This window comes from Sorex fumeus, unplaced genomic scaffold (genome assembly GCF_029834395.1).
Source record: "Sorex fumeus unplaced genomic scaffold, SorFum_2.1 ptg000010l, whole genome shotgun sequence".
Taxonomy (NCBI): Eukaryota; Metazoa; Chordata; class Mammalia; order Eulipotyphla; family Soricidae; genus Sorex; species Sorex fumeus.
In genome coordinates, this window is record NW_026606067.1 from 7,343,305 (window position 1) to 7,355,823 (window position 12,519).

At 40.0% G+C, this 12,519-nt stretch overlaps 1 protein-coding gene across 2 annotated transcripts in view; it reads left to right on the top strand.

Annotated features, from left to right (window-relative positions):
- The window catches only part of KCNT2 (potassium sodium-activated channel subfamily T member 2), a 436,080-nt gene that overhangs the window by 192,445 nt on the left and 231,116 nt on the right, over positions 1-12,519 (top strand). The window lies entirely within an intron of this gene.

The following is a 12,519-nucleotide window of genomic DNA, read 5'->3' on the forward strand; positions in this document are numbered from 1 at the left end:
TTGATTCAGGGATCACTGCCGGAGTGCTTGGGGAACCATATGGGTTACCAGGGGTTGAATCTGAATCAGCTGAGTAAGTGCAAGGCAAGCACTCTACAAACTGTACTAACTTTCTAACCATTAAATTTCAAATATTTTAATAATTATGGGCTGGAGCTATAGCACAGCGGGTAGGGCATCTGCCTTGCAAGCGGCCCAATATGGCTGACCCGAGTTTGATTCCTCTGCCCCTCTCAGAGAGCCCGGCAAGCTAACAAGAGTATCTCCCCCGCAAAGTCTGACAAGCTATCCGTGACATGTTTGATATGCCAAACACAGTAACAATTGTCTCAATGGAGATATTACTGGGCCTGCTCAAGCAAATCAATGAACAACAGGAGGATAGTGACAGTGACAGTTAATAATTATATATATTTGTGTATATCTTTTATTTTTGCATTCAGAGATGTGACTGTCCTGTCAATTCCTTGTATTTCAAAAGTTAGTTCTTTCCTTAGGTTTGAAAAGTGCTCAATTATTATGTATTTGAAGAAACACTTTGCTCCATGCTCTCTTTTCACTATCTTATTCATACCCATTAGTTTTGTGTTTCCTTTTCTAATGGAGTCTAATGATTCTAATGAGGTTTCTTCATTTTTCCTAAATTTTGTTTCTCTTCTTTTCACTATTTATTCATTACTAGAATTTCATCTTCATTATTCATTCCTCTGTGATATTGAGCCTATTTGTTATACTTTCCAGGGAAGTTTCATGTCATTGTTGTGTTTCTCATAGCCAGCATCTCTATTTGGGATTTTACGTCTAACTTCAATCTTTGGAGAACTTGCTCTGATTTTGTATTTCCGTTCTCATTTCATTTAAATTTTATTATGTGTATGTTTATCTGATTTATTTTTCTCATAATAGTTTTTATAAATGCGTTGTCTATTCAACTCTCAAGTTTTATATCCTGAAGTGCTGGGGATGTGATTCAGAAGTAGATTACATGTGCGGCATGCTGGGCACCCTATGTGCTATCCCTGACACTTTATGTATGTATGTGTTATATGTGTATGTATTTATACATACTTCTTGACAATTTTCTTATTCATTCTATTGCTATACTTAATCATTTTGGCATTTGCTTTGATTTTTTCATAGGAGTCACTCTGACTTTTATTTGAACTTCTGTTTTGCTCTTATTATTTTTATTTGTTTATTTGGGCTGGAGTGATAGCACAGCAGTAGGGCGTTTGCCTTGCATGCAGCCAACATGGCTGACCCAAGTTCGATTCCTCCGCCCCTCTCGGAGAGCCCAGCAAGCTACTGAAAGTATCTCACCCGCACGGCAGAGCCTGGCAAGCTACCCGTGACGTATTCGATATGCCAGACACAGTAACAACAAAGTCTCCAATGGAGACGTTACTGGGCCTGCTCGAGCAAATCGATGAACAACAGGAGGACAGTGACAGTTTACTTATTTATTTTGCTCTTATTATTTTTAATACTTTGGGTGGGAGATGGAAGAAGGACCTACCTGGCAGTGACTGTATTTCAGCGTCTGGCTCTTATAAGGAAGCTCAATCTAAGCATACAGTTCTTGACTCTCCTCTCCTCAATACTCAGACCTATTCTGAGTTCATTGTAGTTCCAGATCTTTCTAGGCTTGATCATAGGTATTTGCTGCCTCTGGAGATTACTGTCACGATTATCTTGACTAGATTTCCAGTGCTGGTTCTCCTCTCACTGAACTGTGTGACAGGTTTTCCTAGCCTGAAGCTTACTTCTGATGGTGCATGCAAGAACAGGATGCCCGTTTTGACTGCTATCCATGTCTGCTAACAACAATTGGTTTTTGTCTGGTCCCATCTCTTTATCTGTGGCAGTAACATGAATGCTTCTTTATTCAGTCAAGATCTTGCTGGCAAGTGAGCTCACTTTCCTTGCTTGGATTTCTGCTCCGCTGAGTGAGCTGCTGATTTTGATCTGCTGCAGAGCACTGATTGCACAGTGGGGCAGAGGCTCAGCCTGCTTTTACCCCTCTCTGCTAATGTTAATGGGGGTCAACGGCTAGTAACCGTACCCATCTTCTCGAAACAAAAAGTGTCTTTCTCTCCATAGTGAGGAAGCTCACTGGGTCTGGGAGAATTTAGTTCACCCAGATTTCTGACAGCCCCCACTTGCTCTGAGGTCATACTAAAGCAGCTCTGAAGTCTTGACCTTGCCTCAAGTAACTGGACTTCCCATTTTATTGGTGTTTTCCACCATCACCAGGAATTGTGGACACCTACCTTCAAAAAATGGAGGTGTCCGGGGATATGGTGCCATCAGCAGGTCAGTCTGTACCTGTGAGGCGAGTGCATCAGCAGCCCTGATGGCACCGTCAGACTTTCAGATACTCCAAAATTGCTGCTGTGCCTTTGGCCAGACCCCAAAAACTTGGGGCAAAGTTTACCAAGAAAGTAAACGGTCAAAAGTTAGGTATGTGGGAGACACACCCACAAACCACCTCCGGCTCAGCTATATAATTGGAAACATGGCCTCTCTGGTTCCTGATCAAACTGCTTAATGGCCATGATCCCAGAGACTCAGAAACAAATCTCGAAACCCACCGGCTTTTGCCAGAAATATGTCCTGTTCCTGCAGTAGGTTACTGGTGCTGGGCCTCTCCAGGTGGGAATAGGTTTCATGCCTTGGCCTGTTCCCCCTGGTCACCCAGTGACTGCCATCCTCTAGAGGCCACTGGACAGTCAGGTTTGGGCCTGCAGTGACGAGACATGCGGGGCCTCACCACATGGGGGTGAAACCAGCCCTTTCCTCCTCATACCAATGAGACCCCCCAGTCACCACCTACAAATGGCCTCTTTGGCTCCTGATCAAGCTGATTAATGGCCATGATCCCAGAGACTCAGAAACAAATCTTGAAACCCAGCGGCTTGTGGCAGAAATGCATCTGGACCACATAGAAGGTGGCAGCTGCCTCAGAGCTTAGTGGAAAGCCATGTATGAACCGGTGGTGACGGGGCAACTGCAGTCTCATGGGACGAGTGGCAGATCCGCTTATCCTTCACGCCCTACCGAGGTCACAAGTTGCCCCCCACGAGTGGCTCTCCAGCACAGCCATGGCTTCAGAGGCAAAAGAACTTAATCCAGAGGCCGGCAGCTTGCGGCAGAAAAGTGAATGGACCATGCATTAAACTATGGCGCCATGCCTCCCCGGGAGGTAAAGGGTGCTGCTCCCTTCTGCCTTTTTCTTCCCCCGGCAGCAAGGTGGCCACCACCTCAGAGCTTATAGGAAAGCCAGGTATGAGCCAGTGGTGATGTGGCAACTGCAGTCTCATGGGAAGGGGGGTGGTACCGGCTCGTCCTTCACGCCCTACTGAGGTCACGAGTTGCCCCCCACGACTGGCTCTCTGGCACGGCCATACACCAGACGCACAGAAACCAATCTCATAATGATCTGGCTCTTTGCAGAAATACAAAATCATTATATGATTCTCATAACCAGCTATAGAAAACAAAGTATTTCACAATGCCTTTTTAGCAATTCTGATTGTTGGGGGGAATTCTAAACAATAATGGTGCATCTTTTGTCAAAATAATGAATATAATCAATGTAGAGAAAAATTAAATAGAAATCATCTGCCTCACAGGCATTGGGAGGGGCTGGAGGGGGGTATATTGGGGTTTTTGGTGGTGAAAAATGAGTACTGGTGAAGGGAAAGGTGTTTGATCATTGTATAACCAAGACTTAAAACTGAAAGCTTTGTAACTTTTCCCACAGTGATTCAATAAATAAATATAAGAAAAATATTAATTTTTTTTTAAAAAAATGGAGGTGCTTGGATTGAACAGGTAATGGTCAATGAGAAACTGACTAGGGTTGTTTGCAATAGTTTCTCCTGGAAGGAATTTTTTCCTATCATATTCTATTTCTCTGTGTTTTATGGGAAGTTCCAGACATTTGTTCATTATGACTGTCAGTTACAATGCAATGTTAAATTTTATTCCAAATAATTGTAATAATAACAATAAATATCTGATACTGATCATTTAAAATTTTTACGTTATTAATTTTTAACCTGGTTTCAATTCAACTTTAATATTTAAACTTACTTGGTCTTTGACTAATATAGATTTTAGATTTTATTTATTTTTTAAGGTTTATTTTTTAATGCTCAGGAAAAATAGGAATTTTTGGTTATTATTTAGTTGTATTTCAGCACATTATTGAATTTAGTTTATCAAATAAACTAACCTAACTTCAATATAGACTCAAAATAAGAATTAACTGAAATTTATCCGTTATGGTGAAAGAAAAATGAAGTGTTTGTTTAATAACAATACCAAAGATTACTGGGAATGAAAGAAGATAGAGATCTTTATTAAAATAGAATATTTAAATAACTTCAAATCTTTTTGGAGTATTTTGTAGCATTCGCAACTGTTAGCAAAATATTAAACATAAGTGAAATATTTTTGCATAATTCAATAATAAAAATATTTTAGGGCCTGGAGTGATAGCCCAGTGGGTAGTGCGTTTGCCTTGCACACGACTGAACCAGAGTTTGATTCCCAACATCCCATATGGTCCCTTGAGCAACAACAGAAGTAACTGGCATGAGCCAGGAGAAACTCTGTGCATCGCCGGGTGTGACCCAAAAACCAAAAAAAATATTTTAATATGCTACCTATTCTGTGCTCAAGAATCATAAAATAAGGTAATAATAACTTTCAGCTATCTTGAAGATGTACTTTTCTAGTCCTTTGTCAAGGAAACAGTCATTGTTTGTAAAAACAGATTACATGAACATTCTGAAAATATGTTCAGTTCTAATGACCTAGCAGTAATTTAAAATTTTATATTTTTATTTTCAAATAACCCTCAGCTATCTTTTTTATAAGCATAATTGTATGTAAGAAGTTGGCACTCACTCTTAATATTCTTTACATGTTGCACATAGATTTTCCATAACTGTTATCAAGAAACAATGGTATGGCCATTTAGGTGAATCAGCGCAGTTTAATCTTTGTCTTCTAATTAAAATTTTCCATATCACAAAATTGTACTTTTGCAATGTGGAGACATGGTATCGGTAATATTTTTTTTATAATTTATTTATTTATTGAATCACTGTGGGAAAAGTTACAAAGCTTTTAGGTTTAGGTCTCAGTCATGCAAATATCAAACACCTTTCCCTTTACCAATACTTATTTTTTACCACGAAGAACCCCAATAAAACCCCACACCCCACCCCTCCCAATGCCTGCGAGGCAGATGAATTCTAGTTGACATTCTATCTGCTTTGGTTAGATTCATTGTTTCAATAAAAGATGCACCACTATTATTTAGAGTTTACCCCCTCCCCCCAAATCAGACATGCTGAGAATGCATTGTGAAGTGATTCGCTTTCTACAGCTGGGTTCAAGAATTAAATGTTGGTTTTGGATTTCCGCTGTTTTGCTAATTAACCCTGGAAGTATTTCTACTGAGAGTCAGATAATTAAGAGATTGGTTTCTGTGCTCTGGAGTCGTGGCTGTGCTGGAGAGCTGCTCGTGGGGGGCAACTGGCGGCCTCGGTAGGGCATGAAGGACGGACTGGAAGGCACTCCTTCCCATGAGGTTTTAGTCGCCCCACACCCCCGGCTCATACCTGTTGTCCACAAGGCTCCCATGTGGCTGCCATCTTTCTTTCCAGAGGGGAGAGGGCGAATGGGGCAACACCCTTTCCCCTCCGGGCAGTCATGAGGGCCTGGATTAACGCATAGTCCGTTCACTTTTCTGCTCCAAGCTGCTGGGTTCTGCATTAAGTCCTTGTGCTTCTGGGGCCGAGGCCATGCCGGAAAGTCGCTCGTGGGGGGCAACTGGTGACCTCGGTAGGGCGTGAGGGACGGACGGGAACGCCCCCCTTCCCAAGAGGTTTTAGTCGCCCCCACACCCCCGGCTCATACCTGCTGTCCACAAGGCTCCCATGTGGCCGCCATCTTTCTTTCCAGAGGGAGGAGGGCGGAAGGGAGCAACACCCTTTCCCCTCCGGGCAGACATGATGGCCTGGATTAACGCATAGTCCGTTCACTTTTCTGCTCCAAGCTACTGGGTTCTGCATTAAGTCCTTGTGCTTCTGGGGCCGTGGCTGTGCTGGAGAGCCGCTCATGGGGGGCAACTGGTGGCCTCGATAGGGCGTGAAGGATGGACTGGAACGCCCCCCTTCCCATGAGGTTTTTGTTGCCCCCACACCCCTGGCTCACACCTGCACTCCACAAGGCTCCCATGCGGCCGCCATATTTCTTTACAGAGGGGAGAGGGCGAATGGGGCAACACCCTTTCCCCTCCGTGCAGACATGATGGTCTGGATTAACGCATAGTCCATTCACTTTTCTGCTCCAAGCTGCTGGGTTCTGCATTAAGTCCTTGTGCTTCTGGGGCTGTGGCCGTGCTCCAAACTTAACTCTGATTTTCAGGGAGAAACGTTGGGTGATTTACTTCCCATTGATCACTTTGTATATACAGAGATGTCGTGCAGACTCATAAGCGTCCTCGCGGTTTGGAGGAAAAGTCCTAGTTCCCGCATACTCGAGCTGTGCTTGTGGAGGCTTCCGGTCACCGGGGTTCCATCTGGGGGAGGTGGGATGCGGCACCTACCCCATCTGGGGCTTCCCGGTGATCTCGGCTCTTTTGGTAACCTGGTTTCTTCTCCGGGAGCTGTGGAGCCAGCCCTCCATGTGGTCCTTCTTTGGTATCAGTAATTTTGAAATTAGCTTTTAAATTTAATTTTTATGAGTCAATGAGTTTAAAAGTCTATTGAGTAGTATGAATATTCTGGCTTTGGAACATGACTTGCAAGTACAAATTGCTGCACAATTTCTTTCTAAATCATTTCATCCTTTTGGGTTTCTGAATCTTTATTTACAACAAAGAGAAAGGAAAATAAAGGCAGAGGTTAATGGGAAAGTAACAAGAGTCCTAATTCTAGAGTTATTGTAGGCAGATATCTTGTTTTGAGAGGAATTTATATTAGTTCCTTCCCAAGAAATGATTGGAAGCCCTAGGGCCCCCTCCTACTAATTATTTTTCAAATGTGCCTGTAGTTCAATGTGATGGCTCAAGGCTGAGGTGCTGATTACTCTGTTAGACCAGGCATTTCCTGGGCCACCAGTGATGCTCTAGAAGTGCTCAGGTGATACATAGGAAACTATGTAGTGTTGGGGATTGGACAAAATAAGACACAAGTGCTGTCCTATCTTTCTGTCTCCAAGAGTAACCCCTCCACCCCTCAAGTAGCTAGACACTTTTGAAAGTAGATTATTTATGATAATTATATAGCTAGCCTGATTGACTGAATTATTATAGTATGCAGTGTTTACTAATTATAACATGAATGAGATTCAGGTAAATCATTTGGTTAATAAATAGCTAAATGTAGCATATTTAATTTAGATGTTCAGTTTTAAAATATGTTAATGGAATAGAAAGTATAAATATGAGGCTGAACATATATTACATGTTTATTTGATGTCATAGAATGATAAATTTTAACAAAATTTACTTTGCTTAATATATAAGCAAAATGAATTTCAATAATTAAGTCAATGCATTTCACATTTCCATGTTCTTTACTTATAATTAATCAAAACAAATGAAGGATTTATAAGTGCTAATTATTGGGTAGACTAAAACCTATATTACATGCTTATTGTATTTGAATGTTTGAAGTGATATTGATTAATGGATGGTGGGACACTAAATAGGTTTTCCGAATATTACTTCCTATTCATTTCACAAACAAGAATCTCATCATGTCGATCATACCAGATACCAGGGTTATGATGGTTAAGTTTTTCTGCTTTTATTTTTTTCTTTTTCTTTTAAACCTTAGTTTTATCTAAACAGATAAAGGATTTGCTTACTTAAATATCTTAAATATGAGCGATAGAGATTTATGCTCATTATATGTTGAACCCTCATTCATTCACACATAAAAATTATCTTTATGTGCTTGCCAGCATTTTAGGTGCCCAGGCAACACGAATCAGAAAGACATTTGATTGAACAACAGCTACTCCATTCTCACAGTGCTTCCTGATAATGGACACTGAACAATGGGAAACAAATACTAACAGTGTTTTGAAAGTGAAGCAGGATCAAAAAATCAAAATTCCTATCTATTGATATCTTTCTAATGGTGAGGAGAGGAGTAAAACTTGAAGGAATTAGGGAGGTAGTTATGTGGATGTGAAGAACAACAGAGGTTCTGAATCAGGACTTGGCCTGTCATGTTGGTCATGTTGGAAGATGTCAGCTTAGCTGTGGCAATGTGAGCCATGAGAAAATGAGTTGCAGACACAGAGGGAGGAATCACAGCCTGGGCAGCATGCTGTACGCAAATGAAAGAGCAGTAGCCTATAGTCTAAGTCAAATAGTGAGTGGAGTCAGAATTTTTAGTTGAGAAATGGCATCACCTGACATAGCTTCATGCAACTATTACTGGTACATTGACTGTGGAGGGAAGGGGGAGAATGTTTATTGCAGTGTGGGAGAAAGTTGGGGGGAAAATGAAGATATCAGGGATTACAGGTAGCACTAAAAATAATTGAGAGTTAACTGTGGGTTCTGCTTCTAATTTCTAGTAATAATTTTACTATTCATTAATTAATGGAATGGTACTGGGGGTTGAATCCCAGTCAAGTTATATACTTTATCATTGAGCCAAAGTGCATGCTTTAAAGAAATAGCCTTTTTTTTTTATAATTTATTTATTTATTGAATCACTGTGGGAAAAGTTACAAAGCTTTCAGGTTTATGTCTCGATCATACAAATATCAAACACATTTCCCTTTACCAATACTTATTTTTCACCACGAAGAACCCCAATAGACCCCCACTCCCCACCCCTCCCAATGCCTGTGAGGCAGATGAATTCTAGTTAGCACTCTATCTACTTTGACTAGATTCATTGTTTCGATAAAAGATGCACCATTATTATTTAGAGTTTACACCCCCAAATCAGACATGCTGAAAAGGCATTGTGAAATGATTTGCTTTCTACAGCTGGGTTCAAAAATTAAATGATGTCGCGTGGCCATGATAGTGGCCGCATGGTTTTGGATTTCTGCTATTTTACTTATTAACCCTGGAAGTATTTCTACTGAGAGTCAGATAATTAAGAGATTGGTGTCTGTGCTCCGGGCAGATATGGTGGCGTGGATTAACGCACAGTCCGTTCACTTTTCTGCTCCAAGCTGCTGGACTCTGCATTAAGTCCTTGTGCTTCTGGAGCCATGGTCGTGCCGGAGAGCCACTCGTGCGGGGCAACTGGTGACCTCTTTAGGGGGTGGAGGACGAACTGGGAACACCCTCCTTCCCATGAGGTTTTAGTCGCCCCGTCACCACCAGCTCATACCTGGCTTTCCGCAAGGCTCCCAAGTGGCTGCCATCTTTCTTTCCAGAGAGGAGAAGGTGGAAGGGACCAACACCCTTTCCCCTCCGGGCAGACATGGTGTCATGGATTAACGCATAGTCCGTTCACTTTTCACTCCAAGCTACTGAGCTCTGCATTAAGTCCTTGTGCTTCTGTAGCAATGGCCGTGCTGGAGAGCTGCTTGTGGGGGCAACTGGTGACCTCGGTAGGGCATGGAGTATGAGCCAGGAATGCCCCCCTTCTCATGAGGTTTTAGTCGCCCTGTCACTTCTGGCTCATACCTGGCTTTCCACAAGGCTCCCAAGAGGCTGCCATCTTTCTTTCCAGAGGGGAAGAAATAGCCTTTTAATTAATTAATTAATTCACCCCTCCTCTTATTTTTTACATTGCCAATTATTGAACTCAGGGCCTCACATATGTAACCAAAGATTCTACCATTGTGCTACATCCCCAAGTAAAGGGTTTGGATGTGGGTTGTGAAAAAAAAAGCGGTCAGTCAGAGTTGATTCTAGAATTTTTGCCTAGTGACTAAGAAAGCTGTCTTTGGCATTATCAGATGTTGAAGAATTTGAGAGGAGCAGCTGTAAAAGAGAGGCTAGGATTCAATTTGGGCTTGCATGTTAAACTTTAAGATATCTATTAAAAACCCGAGGGCAAGAATTTAGAAAGTTGTTGAAGGATACTTCATCTATAAGGAGATGATCTTAGATGAGGACAGAGAAGGGGATTTTACACTCATTCTGAACCCAATTTCGGAGAGCCTGGCAAGCTACCGAGAGTATTCGATATGCCAAACACAGTAACAACAAAGTCTCCAATGGAGACGTTACTGGGCCCGCTTGCGCAAATCGACGATCAACGGGAGGGCCTTTACCTTTACCTTTACCTGAACCCAATTAAAGTGTGCTGAGAATAATTAAAGGAGAGAACAAGATTTAACCTACTGTTCAAAACAATTACATTGTTCTTGTGCTATGTAAGTATTTTTTTTTCTATTGGATGGATGGAACAAAATTCATTTGTTGTTACAAGAATATTTATTGAGTTAGAATATTGTTTATCAGAGTTGATGTTCAGCCCCCCAGGAATGCTAGAAATGTAGCCTCAAGTGCAGTTGGGGGTGCATTCTGTTTGTTTAAAGAGAGCAGATTTACAGGGAGGTGCTGATTGATTTTTTTCTGAGAAGAGAACTGTAGCTAAATAATTTCAGGAATCTCTGATTTAGAAGATTAAATGTTAATGTTTAATAAAATATATAATGACATTGTTACCTATGAACATGAGTAATGACTGATTTAATAAAAAGCAGATGGTGGAGCTATTAAAAAATTCTTAGAACTCTAAAAGTAATTCAGCATAGTCACTTTATTAGTCTCTTCGAAAAGTTGCATTTTGTCATGTATAAAATCACCAGTGTGGGAATCTTTGTTTTATATTGATTTAGAGCTCATTAGAGCATACCACACACGTTATTTATTTATTTTAATTAGTGAATCACCTTGAGGGAATAGTTACAGACTTATGAACTTTCGTGTTTGCATTATAGTCATACAATGATCCTTTACCCATACCTCCACCAGTGCCCATTCTCCCCCACCAATGTTCCGAGCATTCCTCCCACCACCCCCACCACCCCACCCGCCTCAGCAACAGGGCATTCCCTTTTATTCTCTCTCCTTTTGGGTGTTGCAGTTTGCAATAGAGGTATTTAGTGGCCATTGTGTCCAGTCTGTAGTCTACTTTCAGCACGCATCTGTGTGAAAATGGCACTTCTGTGTTGGTTTCATTAAAAGAAGAAATAAAAAGCATCTATCACAATGGAAGACTTCTTGATAGGTTAAGTTGATGTATGTTTCAGTAAGGGAATGCACATTTTATCCGTGTACAGAAATTCATTTTTAATATTTAGTTATGCAAACTAATAAGCCTTCATTTAACATTTGAATCTTTAAAATGCATTTTATTTTTCTCTCATTATATTTTCTACTTCAGTACAAAATAATGCATGCATAATTTATATATTCAAATAAATATTTTTTAAAGGAAATGAAAAGCCTCCTCCACAGACATACCTATTGTTATCAAACAGTTGTGTTCCTTGGTTACATTAAGGTCTATCTGAATAGTCTTATAATTAAGTTGGCTGTTATATTACATAGGACCAACTGAGCAAATAAATGGATCTGGGTCAACTCATATGACCTGGCAGCTCACCCAAAATTCCTAAAGACAGAACAAGGGTAATTTTGTGGGAAACACTTTGGAAATATGGGGCTAAGAAAAAAATAGAAAAGAGCAATATTTTCTTCAGAATATCTGATAAAATTTGCCCTTTCCTTCTCCTGTATATGTTAACCTTATACTTATGCTCTGTCTAAAAAATTATTAAAGATAGTTTAATATTTTTTCATGTAATTAAAAAAAATTAAGAACTGAGGATGTCATTTTAAACTTAACAAAGGAATTTTTGAAAATTAAAATTTTACTCTTCCTCATGTTCTTCTTAATTGAACTATGTATGCTTTTTGTACATAAAAGTTAGAATGAATGAGTATACAGAAGTACATGCAGTAATTCTGACATCTTTAAAGTGGCATAATTTAGACTCATAAAATTCACTCATTTTAGTTATAAATTTTAATCATTCTTTAAATATAGGTAATACAGACGAAATCTAGTTAGAATATTTCCCATTTCTATTTTTAGTTTCAAGAAGTTACTACTTCCTATATTTTTCCCTAAACACTGTCTTTAAACCAAATTCTATAGTATAAAGTCATTCACAGATAATTTTCTTCACCATGTTTGCCATTTATACAGTAACATGCATCATTATTTTCATTTTCTTGCTGAATAGTATTCTATTACACTCTGCTTTTTATGTGACAGGTCTTATAGTCTTCCAGTATCTTATAGTCTTCCAGTATCAGCTATACATTCAAATATATTTTTACAGTTCTACTTTTTAAAAGATTAGTTGTAGTGTTATTTGTAATGTTATTTTAATAACTATTTTGTGGACATATATCGGTTTCAATATTGCTCTTTTTTATGGCTTTATAGCTTATTAAGAGTAATTGATCCATTGAAAGACTCCTTTTGAGAGTCACTTGGCAATTTT